Source organism: Bos taurus, chromosome 11 (assembly GCF_002263795.3).
Source record: "Bos taurus isolate L1 Dominette 01449 registration number 42190680 breed Hereford chromosome 11, ARS-UCD2.0, whole genome shotgun sequence".
Taxonomy (NCBI): Eukaryota; Metazoa; Chordata; class Mammalia; order Artiodactyla; family Bovidae; genus Bos; species Bos taurus.
The window spans coordinates 87,262,430-87,276,630 of NC_037338.1; the positions used below are offsets into that span (position 1 = coordinate 87,262,430).

At 55.6% G+C, this 14,201-nt stretch overlaps 1 protein-coding gene across 5 annotated transcripts in view; it reads right to left on the bottom strand.

Moving 5' to 3' along the window:
* The window catches only part of HPCAL1 (hippocalcin like 1), a 117,327-nt gene that overhangs the window by 49,112 nt on the left and 54,014 nt on the right, over positions 1 to 14,201 (bottom strand). The window contains exon 1 of one of the 5 annotated variants that reach the window (XM_005212969.4): positions 4,870 to 5,130. The gene's annotated coding sequence lies outside the window, so the exon portion shown is untranslated. 5 annotated transcript variants of the gene reach the window in all.

The window sequence follows — 14,201 nt, forward strand, 5'->3', positions numbered from 1 at the left end:
CTCCTGGACAGCGGTCCCCACACTTTGCTCACATATCACCTTCTTGGTTTTTTTAAAAATTAATTTAGTTTTAAATCGAAGGATAATTGCTTTACAGAACACATATCACCTTCTTAATGAGGTCTGCCATCACCGACTTGCCTAAAATTATAAGACCTCCCAGCAACTTGCTTCCTCTCCCCACCACCCTGCTCAAAGCCTTCCTGGGGCACCTAGCACCTGACAGGTGGTACAGTTTATTCACTCATCACATTTATTTTAGGTCCCCCCAAGAAATGTGCACCGCCTGAGACGAGAGGTTTGTCATTTTACTTTTCAGGTGGGTCCTCAGAGCCTAGAACAATGCCCAGCACAGAGCAGGCACTCAATAAATGCCTGCTGAATGATGAACTAATATGTATAACTCTTGTAGCAAGGAAACAAAACTGGAATATTCAAATGTCATTTTTGTCTTCATCTGCTGCTGCTAGACCCGGCTATTTTCATATGCTTTGTTGGCATTAAAAATGGGGTCTTTTTTTTTTTTTTTTAAGTCAATCTCTGTAAGGTATAATTCACATACTATAAAATTCACTCATTTTAAGTATATGTTTCAATGGGTTTTGACAAAGGTATATGGTTGTGTAACCACTGACATAACACTTTCAGCACAAGAATGGGATCTTTCAAAATTATATGTTAATAAGTGGTCATGGCTAATATGAATACATATCAGCTTTCAAACAACTCTCCTGATTATTTCCCTAATTGATAGTTTTTCAATTGATTTCCGTGTATTTTACCAAACACAAAAGAAGGGCAGAAAGGCAGCCAGCATGTGCTTAGCGCACCGTGTGCACGAGGGCTTGTCGTAGACACTTTTTTTGGGTTTCAGTTTCTCCTCCAGTTCTCAGAGGGAGGGACTGTCCCTGCCGTACATGGGGCAGCTAACTCATCCAAGGTCACCTGGCTGCAAAGAGGACAATCAGGGGCTAAAATCCAAGTCAGTTCCAACTTCAGAATTCACATTCATCCCAACAAATAATGATACGGTTAATGTAAGTACCAGCAGTGATGATGACGTAGTTGTAATTTGTGTTCTTCCTCTGTGGCTTGTCTGACCGCTTTGTCTTGAGTCTCTTAAGTGATATGAGATAGGGGTGGGGGCCATGTCCATTCTTTCTGCCATTGTGCTTCACCCAGACTGCTGTGACACACAGCTCGAGGCCTGAGAAAAGCCCTCAACCCACCCCCACCACCACCCCAGCCCCAGGATGAGCAGCAGGGTGTCCAGGAAGGACAGGTTCCTTGTCAATACAGTGCTGCTAGGTGAACTGTATAGAGAACAAAACATCGCTAATGAAACACACACACACACACACACACATACACGTTTTCTAACAGTAGTTGAGGAATTATCCCACATATGAAGTCATGTCTATAGGATTTTGGATCTGTCCGGGGCATCCCAGGGTAGCATGTACACCAAAGTGTTGCCTCTGCACTGGGAGTATAGGTAGGAATTCTCTCCCCTCCCCACACTGCCTTGTTTTTGTACAATTGTCCCATTTTTCTTCTCAAAAGACAGCTGACTAGGGAAGAGACCCCCAGACCCACTCTGGGCTCAGGTCCCCCTGCAAAGACCACCCTTCTGGATTCTTCCGTTACACAGATGTCAGCCTACCACCCCTCCCCATCCCATCCGTCCAGGCAGTACTTCAAGGCATTTCTTCCGTGTGGCCAGTAGGCCAATGAAGTCCCATCCCTTGGGTATCCTCCCCAGAGCAGAAGAGACAGACCATTGACCAATCACAGGCAAACAGATGAGGTGATTGCAGACTGGTCCTCACCAGGGAGGATGGCAGGGTTAGGACACCATCTCAACGCTGCTGCTGGTGACATGGAGACGGGGGTGGGGGGGGTGGGGTTCTGTCCGCCTCCTCTCTGTCTCACCTTAGCTCCCAAGCCCTTCCAAGAGGCCACTGTAGAACCTACAGTCAAATGCACTCTCCCCCTTTGCACCCAAGAGCTCTTCTCCAGACTCCCTCCTGCCTCACTTGGACCCTTGTCACGTGTTTATCTTTAAACTCGATGTACCTGTGTCTGTCCGCCTGCACGACCCTGGGAGCCAGGCCTCGCCTGCACCCAGCTCTGGCCAGGCAGGCATGGGGTACTGGCTGGCTCCAAACCAGGCCTCCCATCTGGAGGATCAGCCCCTAGAGGGCAGGACAGGGCCCCATCTCTGCATCCTGTGCACCATAAACAGTGTAGAGAAACAGCCCCCCAGGGCACTCTGTAAAGACCACCAAGAACTGCCAAGTGAAGGGCAACAGGCAACCCTGGAAGGCAGGCATTGACCCTGAAATGAGAACAAACAAGGGGAGAAGGGAACACAGAGGAGAGAGGCCCGTGCAGGGAGGCCACCATCAGTGACTTTTTTTTTTCTGCCCTGTATTCTGCCAACTTAGGTGGTTACATAACTCTTCCAATTAAAATAAGTGTGTTATGTGGTCCTGTCCCCTGGGCGCTGGCGTTCTGCCCCAGTGACCCAGAGGTCGTGGTCCAGCGGCTCAGGGGAAGATCTAGGACACCCAGAAGGAAGGAAGGGGAGGCACAGGACTATAGGGACATGGTGGGGGGCGGGTAGCGAACCCAGCTAGGTCACCCTGAGCTCAGGGACAGCCAGTCAGGGGAGCGGGGACGCGAGGACTCATCCAGCCGGATTTTCCTAGAGGCCCCTGGGGGAAAACACAGACTAAAATGCATCAGAAAGTCCTGCCTGCCTCCTCTCTGTCCCAGCTCGGCTCCCAGGCCCTTCCAAGAGGCCGGTGCAGACCTACAGGCCAAAGCGCTCTCTCCTTTCCACCCAACACGCCCCCTCCAGCCCCCAGTCTTGCCTCACCCAGACCCTTATCAAGGGTTCATCTTTGAACGAGATACACCCATGCCTGCTCCGATGCACGGCCCTGGGAGTCAGGCTTCGCCTGCAGGACCCAGGGGAAGCAGGGTGGGGGGCCTGGATTAAGAATCCCCAGGGCCCTCTGGTTAGGAATGGAACATCTAAACCTTCAGGGCGGGGGCGCTGCTGGGGCAGGCCAGGGCCCTCAGCTTCCCACGGGCCTGCAGCTGCCGAGGGCTGGGTGGAGGAGCGTCTGCTCCCCGAGGCTGGTGCAGGGGTGAGGGGGGCTCTCAGTGAGAAGGCGGCCTCAGGTCCAAGGGGTCAGCTCTGGACCCCAGCAGGAAGGAGCCACCCCAGGGCCACGGAGCCTGCTCCCAGAAACCAAGCCATGGCGTGTGACTCGGCCTAGGCCTGGGACCCAGCCTAGGAATCTCCAAACCACCCCAGCCCTGGAATCAAGGGGCCTTTTGTCCCCGACTAAGGACTCTGAAACATTAAAACCCACCCACTCAGGGGCTTTTGTGTCTGCTACCATCTGTCCTGGGACCTGCTCCGCCACCCAATCTCCGGTTTCTAGGAACATTTCTGTCACTTGTCACTTTAGATCACTTTAAATTTTAATTTTTCTATTATCGACTCAGATGATAACAATGCTACATCGAGGCCTCTGCCCATCTCATGTCTTATTCACGGAGAAGCGGCAGTGTCTTGAATGTGCTGGGGGGTGGTGGGGCTGGACCTGTTCCTCCCAGGACAAAGCCCGCTGCTCCAGGCCTCAGTTTCCTGCCTGCCTCCCATTCCAGTCGGCCCACCCACCTCTCCCAGCCCGCAGGCTGCTCTCCAGCCTCAGTGGCCTGGCCTTGGCTGGAGCTCTCAGCTCCCAGTGTCACAGCTGTTCAAGACTGTCCCACCTGCAGGGCAAGGCCAGCGTGGGGACAATGAGGCTGGAGTGCGGGGCCCTGCAGTGCCGATCTGCTAACTCGGAGAGGCACTGAAACACCAGGGGCAGGGAGAGGGTCCGGGGGCTTCCAGAAGCCATGGGGGGCTGACCATCTCCCCCAGGACCAGCTTCAGCTTACGGGCCAGGGAGTGTGGGCTCCTGCTGCCCCAGTGGCAGTGCCCACGACACCGTGTCACATATATGCCTCCCTGCTCACCTCCCAACCCACCTGGGCTCTCGGGCATCAAGCCTCACCCATCGTGTGTTCCCCCCGCGCATGGAGCGCAGCATCTGGAACACAGTAGGGGCTTAATAATTGATTGAGGGCAGGAAACGGGCGCTCAACACACTTAGGCAGAACCAAACTGCACCCCGAAGAAGCGCCCCTCCACCCTCACCTGAACCACACAACCCGCAGAGCCACGCGGCTCGCGCCCCGGAAACACGGCACATTAGATCTTCAGCCCCAGTTGAAGAACGATCAGAAACAGAGACGGAGCCAAGGGGTGAGCAGAGCCAGCTGGTGAAACGAGACTGGGGTCTGTTCACCAGACACCGACAGTTAAGTCACGGGGCTCTCGGGCTTTTTAGGTAAGAGAGCGCAGGCCCTCGAGGTACATTTCTGCATCTGCAGGCTCGTAGGGCAGATGAAATAAGGATGGGCAGCAGCCTGTTAAGGAGCAGAGAACTGTCCAAGTGCAGTGAACCCAGTCACAGCCTGCCACCCACTGCAGCTTCCTAATTGGGACCAGGGCCAAACCCGGCCTGGCGCCACAGGGCTGCCTACGCGAGGGACCCCACTCAGCTCCGAGGCGATCCAAGCCACCCGGAGGCCGGTACCTCCTCTTCCTGCCCGCAGCCCACGAACCGATCCTCAGAGAGACAGTCTGGTTCTGCACACAGGGGCCTTGAACTTCCACAGCTGGGGACAAACACAGAACAGCCAAAAAATCCTAACCCCAAAGTCCCCTGTGAGCACACATGCACACACACACACCACACACACACACCAGGTTCCGTGCATGCAGCCGCGGACACGATGGACACTCACAGGTGCTGCGGCTCTGTCCTCCACCCCACGCCCCAGCGCCACTGGGATGCTGGGAACCAGGCTGGACGCGAACTAAGCAGAGGCGTTGGGATGGGGAAGCAGGGACTATCAAGGGGAGAGGGGGACTCGGGAGAGAAAGAAGAAAAGGGCTCCTACGTTCATTCTGCTCCCTCCACTGGGGCCCCCTCCAAGGACAAGCTTGAGCCGCCCTGGGCAGGCTGCCAAACACAATACCTGAGTCCCCAGCAGCCCCGGGGGCCCAGCCCGGTCGGCTCTCAAGATAAGTGGACCAGGTAGGTATGTGCCTGCACGTCGAGATAAGGGCTGTCGGTGGAAGGAGAAAGTTGGTTTTTCCAGAATGTTTAGAAGTACATTTCAAGGAGTGGAAAGGTTTCAAGGACACACTGGGAGTGGCCCAGCGAGGCCAGCGCCTTTCGCTTTTTTCAAAATCCCAAGTTGAACCTCTTAAAGCATAATTAATTCCGGTCTAGTTGAAGTCATGCTTCCTTTGAGCTCTCATGCAGCTTTCTCTGGTGGATCCAAACAGCATATACTATTTGATTAAGGAGGAATCAAGGGACTTTCCTGGAGGGCCCAGGGGTTAAGACTCCGTGTTCCCAATGCAGGGGGCATAGGTTCGATCCCGGTCAGGGAGCTAAGATCCCACATGCCACATGGCACAGGCAGAAATAAATACATAAATAACATACAGAAACAACAAAAGAGAGAATCAAACAGGTGACAACGTCGACTGGCTCAACTGCCACCTCCTCCTTGGGTCCCTCCCACGGCACTGCTTGTCACAGGAGCCGTTTCAGGACCACTGTGAGGACACCTCTCGCTGGCCAGAGAGCCCCTGGGGCAGGAGAGGGTTCCGCAGTGGTTGAACCTGCTCTTCATCAGAAGGAACTGAACCAGAGGCAACCAGGAGGTCCATGGCCCCTGCTCATTAAAGCGACCACAAACAAGACCTGTGTTATCATCCTGCCTCCTGCCCTGTGCCAGCCCCCTTCTCACTTCTTGGAGCTTGGCTACACTCCCGCAGGTCTGTGTCCGGCACAGGGCCCAGGCCCCACATGGAAGACAAAAGCAGGTTCCCAGCCCTGGGAAGCCCCTGGTGGCTCAGATGGTAAAGAATCTGCCTGCCAAGGTAGAAGACCTGGGTTCGATCCCTGGGTCAGGAACATCCCCTGGAGATGGGCATGGCAACCCACTCCAGTATTCTTGCCTGGAGAATCCCATGGACAGAGGAGTCTGGCAGGCTACAGACCATGGGGTCACAAAGAACTGGACATGACTGAGTGACTAAACAACAAGCCCTGGGCCTGGATCCCATGGAGCATGACCCTATGCCTAAAACCACCCAAGCAAGAGGGTCCAGCTACGTCCTCAGGCTGAGAACACGGAGAGAAGGGCCCCAGAAGAGCAGAGGGGAAGGAGGGCAGGAGCCGGCATTGAGCTGTCCTTCCTGGCTCAGAACCTCTCTTCTTAAGTTCATTAGGAAAACTCACTTTTTCCTGGACACCGGGGTCTACATCTGCCCCCTGTCTCACTGCTGGGAGGGGTTCCCCGCGTCTCAGCGGACACCTCTGGGCTCACGCCCTGGATGGGGGCCGGGTCAGGGCTCAGCTCAGCTCCACGAAGAACCCAAACAGGCGCCCAGGGCACGTGTCTACACTCCACCAGCCCCTGGACCCCCAGCCAGAGGGCAGGAAGGCAGATGTCCTTGCAGAGCCAAGAAGGGCGCCTGCGACCTCGACAGGTTCGCTGATACCACGAGGCTGGGAAACCCCAGAGACAATTTCCTAGGAGGCAGAGGAAGCAGCAGTCGGCCACAGGGGCTGCTGGGGCCACGGGACACGGGAGCCCCAAAGAAACAACCTGGAAGAGGCGAGATGGAGCCCAGAGGTCAGGCCTGGAGGGTCCTGCTGCAGCTTCAGGCACGGGGTTGCCCCCGCTCCCCGGCCCCTCACGCGGGAGGAACAGACCCCTGCCTTGGCCACCGCCCTGGAGCGGCACCTTCAGCCGGTCTGGGTGCTGGGTCAGCTCTGCCACTCAGGGCAGGCTGGGCAGTCGGGCACCAGGGGCATGCAGGGCAGGCCCAGGTCCTGCCTGGAGGCAGCCTAGGGCTTCTCCCCAACCCCAAGAAAAGGCCACCGGCAGCCACCGGCTTGGAAGATGCACTCTGGGGACAATCCAGGGCTTGCGGCATTCCTCTGCTGTCTCTCCCCATGAGGGAGGGATGTTGGCGAAGAAAACGGAGCCAGTTGTGGCAATGACTTCCAACAGATATAATCAAATTATCTATTCCTGGATTCTGCAAGTACTGAAATGTCTTAATTCAATTCCTGAAATGTCATTTGGAGCTGCTCGTGCGGGCAGCAGGGAAGCTCAGTGAACACACATCATTCAAACCCAAACACACACCTGGGACCTGGAGCCCCGGTGCCCCGTGCTGTCCCTGGGGGCAGTGGGGGAAGGTGGCGGTGACCCAGAGGAAATACTGTGTAGACCATGGGAGGTGTGCCAGGGAGCAACGCGGACATGACACATGGAGCTCGAGGACTGAGCACCTGCAGCATCGTGAGGCATCGAAAGGATCCCGAGACAGGTCCCCAGCAATCACCAAAGCTCCACTGACCACGGGATTAAATGCCAGTCTGGGGGACAAAGAGGAGAGGGAGCTGCCCTGCACTCGGGGCCTCCAGTCCAGCGACCATGGGTGCACACCTGTGGGCACGCACACACTAACACACATGCGCACACATGCACTCATGAAGTCCCAGGACAGGCACTAAGAACCATGTGACTCTCGAGGACCCCGGGCAGTGCAGGTGTCCAGGGCAGATCCACCCCCAGCACGAGGCTCACTGCAATTCCAAGGATCCATGGGGGCTCTAGTCAGGGGGCCGTGCAAGGGGACAAGAGCTTTTCTGGTACTTGGACAAAAATTCAGACTAACCTCCTTGACCTAAGGTCAAATCACTGGTGCCAAGGGCCAAGGGCTCCCTGCACCCACTGCTGGAGGCTCAGAGATGCACAGGCAGAGTGTCCATGCCGAGGAGTAGAAACCAGGACAGTATACAGTCCAGGGGAGTGCAGGGCTGCGGGACCCTAGAGGCAGGCAGGGCAGGGACCAGCAGCCACAGAGGTAAGGCTGGAGCCACTGAGGTGGGAGGCCAAGGCTATGGACAGGCCGTGGAGGAAGGAGGCTTCAGATCGGGTGGGCCAAGTGCCGTCAGCTGGGGGTGGCCAGACACATGTGCTCTGGGAAAACCAGAGCTGTAGGTGAGTTTTGAGATTTTGCTATTTACAGGAGCCCAGCAAGGAGCACTTCTGGTGCACAAAGCACCCCGGGGTCCACATTCCGGTCTGGTGGGCACTCAGAGCGGGCCCACAGGACACGGGTGGTGGGGACTTGCCTCCAGCAGGAGAGGTGCGGCCTCGGGAAGATGAAAGCAGAAGACCCGGGTTAGGTCCAGATCGGCTTCTCGGGGCTCCCCTCATGCCCTGTCTTCTCAGAGCCTGGGCGAAACTTGAGGGCCTGGGGCAGATATATGGTGAGGCCACGCACTCAGCTGGTAAAGAATCCGCTTGCAATGCAGGAGACCTGGATTTGATTCCTGAGTTGGGAAGATGCCCAGCAGAAGGGAACAGCTACCCACTCCAGTATTCTGGCCTGGAGAATTCCATGGACTGTATAGTCCCTGGGGTCAAAAAGAGTCGGACACGACTGAGCGGCTTTCACTTCACTTACTGTCCAAGAGCATCACCAGGGAGGAGCAAAAGCAGGATCAGAGGACCTGAGTTCTAGTTCCGAAGACCTCAGTTTCTTGGCGGAGCGTGTGTGTGTGTGTGTGTGTGTGTGTGTGTGTGTGTGTGTGTGTGTGTGTGTAGGGGAGGGGGACACGTGTGTGTGTGTGTGTGTGTGTGTGTGTGTGTGTGTGTGTGTGTGTGTGTAGGGGAGGGGGACACGTGTGTGTGTGTGTGTGTGTGTGTGTGTGTGTGTAGGGGAGGGGGACACAAATCCCTCCCACCCAGCTCCCTGGAGTGAGTCATTTTCAAGCTGGTGTCAGAGGGGCCAGGATGCATGTGCCTGGTGATACCTAGGTGACCTCACCTAGATGCAGGAGCGTGCAGTTCAGGAAAGGGCCTTCCTGAATTCAAGGTCCTAGCTACTAAAGGATACACAGTGGGAATACAGGGTGGTGGCGGGGGGTGGGCGGGCAGGACCCTCATCTCCTATAAGCAGGTGCTGCCCCTGCCGTGGGAGGGCTGCAGGCACAGAGGAGGGGGCTTGGTCCCCCCAGGAAAGGGGGAAAGGCATGAAAGGAGGGGGAGGGACACTTGGGCAAGGAGGCAGTCAGGGGAAGGGAAGGGAAGTGCCGTGGAAACCAGTAGGGAGAGTGTCCTCTCAACAGCTGTCATGTTCAGGTGGTCCTGGGGGCTCCTCCGCATGCCACCAGGCCCTCCGTTAGCCCCTCCCAGTCTGCGGCTGCTCTGGAGGGCAGAGGATATAATGGACAACACTCGGGAATCAGGAGCTCCGAGGGAAGGGCAAGCGTGTGGGTGCACTCCCGACACCACCTCCCCAAGCAAGAAGCCAGCTCTGAGTGCCCCCCAAGAACCCCAAGTTCTGGGAGCCCAGGTACCCAACAGAGGGCCAGAGGGCACCATCTCCAGGAGTCCCTATAGGCTCTTCCGTAAGCTGCAGCTTCGAGGCCCTAAATGCAGTCGCTTCCCCAGTCCCAAAGGCCACCTCCTCCAGGAGGCTGCTCATGGCCAGATGCCTTCCCAGCGGGCACATCCCACCACCCAGCGCCTGCACCCCTCTGCACCCCAAATCACCCTGCCCTGATCACCAGTGAGCAGGCCCATTGAAGGCCGCCACGCCCCAGGCACTGAACACTTTCTACACCTTAGGCGATCCTGACCTCAAAGGCAGGCATGGTGTCTCCGCCTTACACACTAAATCCCAAGGCTCAGAGACGGGAAACAGCTGACCCAAGGGCACAGCCACAGGGCAGGCTCGAGATCTGAACCTCCATCCTGGCTCCAGGCCAGGGGCGCTCACACCTTAGCTGACCTTGGGAGCTGGTTTAAAATGCAGGTTCCAGGCCTCGCCCTGGGGATTCTAATCGGCAGGTCTGGGAGGTCCCAGGAGTCTCACTTACCCAGCCAGCTCCCCTGGTGGTTCTGAGGGGAGCGGGTCACCTCTTCCAGAAACACAGAGACACCTCAGCATCTCTCATAGAACCAAAATGCTACAGGAAAAGTTTACGGGAGAGAGCGCACATGGACACGGCCAAGTCTGGGAGGTACAGAACGGAGGTGATGGCAGTGGGGGGACCTCCACCCACCCACGCTGGTGGGCACACTGCTCCCTTTACACGGTCAAGCCCTCTGAATCAGAAATGCTCTTCCTCCTGGCCACGGTGTCACGCTGACCTCAGAAGAACAGCTACACTGTTCTTTACTGCATTTGTCTTAAAAAAAAAAAGAGAGAGAGAGAATCCCACTTATCTTCAAGCCCACTTCAAAAAAAAAAACCCAAAAAACTCAGCATGAACTAGAGAGAATGGTTCCGCAAGGCTGTGTGTCTTTGGGAAAATCACTTACCCTCTCTAGGCTGGAGAGTCCCAGCCACACAGTCCCCTAAGATCCCTCTCTACTCAGGAATCACCCGACCTCATCCTTTCTAATATAGGCCAGTGTGAAAGTAAAGTAAAAGTCGCTTCAGTCATGTCCGACTCTTTGCAACCCCATGGACTATAACAGTCCATGGAATTCTCCAGGGCAGAATACTGGAGTGGTTAGCCTTTCCCTTCTCCAGGGGATCTTCCCCAACCCAGGGATTGAACCCAGGTCTCCCGCATTACAGGCGGATTCTTTACCAGCTGAGCCACAAAGGAAGGAATACAGGCCAGGGCTCTGCCAAAAGCCACCATTCAAAGCAGCGCCTTAAAGGAGCACTTCTAGCTGACAGAGGACAAGGGTAGGCAGCGCTCCCTACCCCCTTCAGCGTGGGGGCCGGGGCAGGTGACATGCAGGTGCCCCCCGAAACAAGCGGGCACTTTGCACAGCCTTGAGGCCTGCCTCCCTCTCTCTGCAGCGGCAGAAATGGGATCCCTTGTCTGCAGATAAGCACAGGGACTGCTACGTTCCCCCGTCTGGCTGCCAACTGGCTGCAGCCCACAATAGCACATTGTGAAGGCCCGGGCCTCCTTCCATCCCCAGGATCACCTTTCTTTCCCGAAGGAATGAAGGCTCATCTAAACAAGGGATGAGCAAAAACGGTCCTGCCCCATTCTCACCACTCTCCCCGGATGTCTCTCCATAGAAATAAACCCCCAAGAACACCAGCCTGAATCTCTCAGGGGAGCAGGACCCAGAGGTATTCAAGGCTCTGCTTGCTGCTATACTAGCCTCCCACAGGTGCTGTCCCCACCTGACGGCCCAGGCGCCGCCCACGCACCTGTCTGGGGCTCTTCCCCTAGCCCGAGGCTGCCACCCTCCCCCCCAAAGCCACCAGTCTGCCTAGCAGCTCTGCCTGCTATTGCCTTCTGGTGCCTGAGCCCCACTCTCCCCTTTGATACTGTCTACAGCAAGCGCTCAATAAAGACTGGCTGGATTGAGAAACCCAAACTCAAGGACAGCACAGTCAAATCGAACAAGCACGGAGGTTCTGCTCAGCCGTGTATCGGCTATATGACCTCAGATGCATCACTTCACCTCTCTGAGTCTCGGTTTCCTCCTTGTGAAAGAGAGGCGAGAACCCCAGTTTCTGGGGATATTGTGTGAATCAAATTAGCTGATGTATATGAAAGCACTCAGCAAGCTTTCAAGAGCCATGGAAATGTTATTAATGTGATTATCGAAAGACACAGTCACCATAAGACAGCCCTGCTGCTGCTGCTGCTAAGTCGCTTCAGTCGTGTCCGACTCTGTGCGACCCCATAGACGGCAGCCCACCAGGCTCCGCCATCCCTGGGATTCTCCAGGCAAGAACACTGGAGTGGGTTGCCATTTCCTTCTCCAGTGCATGAAAGTGAAAAGTGAAAGTGAAGTCACTCAGTCCTGTCTGACTCTTCACGACACCATGGACTACTGCAGCCCACCAGGCTTCTCCGTCCATGGGATTCTCCAAGGAAGAGTACTGGAGTGGGGTGCCATCGCCTTCTCCATAAGAGAGCCCAACCTTCGGATATAACAGAGCAACATCTACAACCTAAGAAAGGCTGTGAGCAGAATGTTAATAAGCATTACACAGACAGCTTAGGGAACAAAGTAACTGACAAATTGACCATCTCAAGTCCCAAATGGGACTGGCTTAACAACAACAATGAGGAGAGAGCTGGACTTGGCCAAGATCCTTTGCTGGGAGTTCTCCCTTCCAATCATTTGAAAGCAATTAAGATAACTGATGTTGAAGCTGAAGCTCCAATACTTTGGCCACCTGATGCAAAAAGCTGACTCACTGCAAAAGACCCCGATGCCGGGAAAAGATTGAGGGCAGGCAGAAAAGGGAGTGACAGAGGATGAGATGGTTGGATGGCATCACCAACTCAATGGACATATATCTGAGCAAACACCAGGAGGTGGTGAAGGACAGGCAAGCCTGGCGTGCTACGGTCCAGGGAGTCGCAAAGCGTCGGACGCGACTTAGCCACTGAATAATAACAATGAAAGATAACTGAATCAAATTTCAGAGAAAGCAAGATATGAGTTCTTTTGCACACATTCCTCACTAGATGATGGCAAGAAAATGAAACCAACTTGTTCTTTCTTTCATCCTCCACCCACTCCTGACCAATCCCCCATCACCTGGGAGACTATGACCATCTAATGCCCCAGGGTTGGCCATATACACCAGGGTTTCCAGGATAGTCACACCCATCCTGATCTAATATTTATAGGCACAGAGGCCCCCAGCCAACAGGCCAGGTGATGAGCTCCGTGAGAGCAGGGCTCGTGTCTGGCCATCTCACTCCCACAGGGTCCCAGCTACTCACAGATGCATGGCACATGCCTGAGTAAGCTTCTGAGAGACGGCTGCTGACTAAGTGACGAAAAGTGTGATGAAAGGAAGAGAGAGGAGGAGGAGGACCAGAGGGAAGTGGAGAGAGAGAGAGGGGTGAGACCCCCAGAAAACCACCCTGGGCCATGTGCAGGGCTCAGTCCCATGCTCAGAAGATGGCTGGTTTCCCATCACAGGGGATTCGTTCTCCCAAGCGAAGTTTGATGAGGTCTGGTTTTATTGTCTTTGCTTTCCACTTTTCAGTTTTTCATAAAAGGCCGTCAGATAGGCTCCAAAAGCTCAGCCCACCCTTCCTGGAGGTGGTGGTGGGGGGATATCCACGGAACGTCTCAGCTTCTTGAACAAGGCTTCACGTGCCTGGACCCACACCCTCTCCCTGCCCCTAGTGAGCGCTCCCCTCACAGCCCCTTCCAGGAACGCCTCCCAGACACCCCGAACCTTGAGGGAGTCAGGCCTCCCCCTTTAGCCTCCATCAGGGTGCTCCTGGGGTCTGACCGCCCTCGAGAGACTGGGAGCCTTTGCTAGTGACCAACACCCTTGAAATGAGACCCAGGGGAATGTCAGCTGAAGAATGAATGACGAAGAACAAGTGAGTGAAGGTTCAGTCCTCGTGCTAAACCGAGGGTGATGATGTGCAAGGAGGCGGAGAGCAAAGGCAGGGTCTTTCAAGACGGGGAAGAAAGAGGAACCAAACTTCTGCTGGAAAGGGTTTTCCATGTGTATTACTGCAACCCTAAATATGGAAACAGAATCACCCACCACTGCTGGGATTGCTGGACTCGGCCAGGGGGCACCTCGCTCAGGGTGGAGAGGAGCTGGCCTGACATTAGGGCCACAATGTCACTAAAGCCAGGGTCCCGGGCAGAAAGGAACTGGGTGCTGTGGATGGTCTGGGTTTGGAGGGTGAGGTCACACACCACCCGGCGGGCCTGGAAGGCCGGCATGTTCACAGTTCAGAGATGTGGCTTCCCAGCCTCTGAGGCCCAGGTCTCTAACCGGGAGGCTCCTTCTGCAGAGAGATGGGCCCCATTCGCCGGGGCTCAGGGCAGAGGGTGGGAGAGGGACTCTCCGTGCCGACTCTCTGAGCTCAGCCAGGAGGACGGGGCAGGATTGGGGATGGCTGGGACACAAAGTCGCCTCAACTCAGCTTCTTAACTGCTGGTCTTCAAATCTCTCTCCTGCAGGGACTACAAAGGAAAACAGATAAGGGAGAAACCAGGTAAAAGGCAGGCCTTCGGATGCAAAAGCACCCGGCCAGGGGCGGCCAGATCACCTACCAGGCTCAACTCCATCT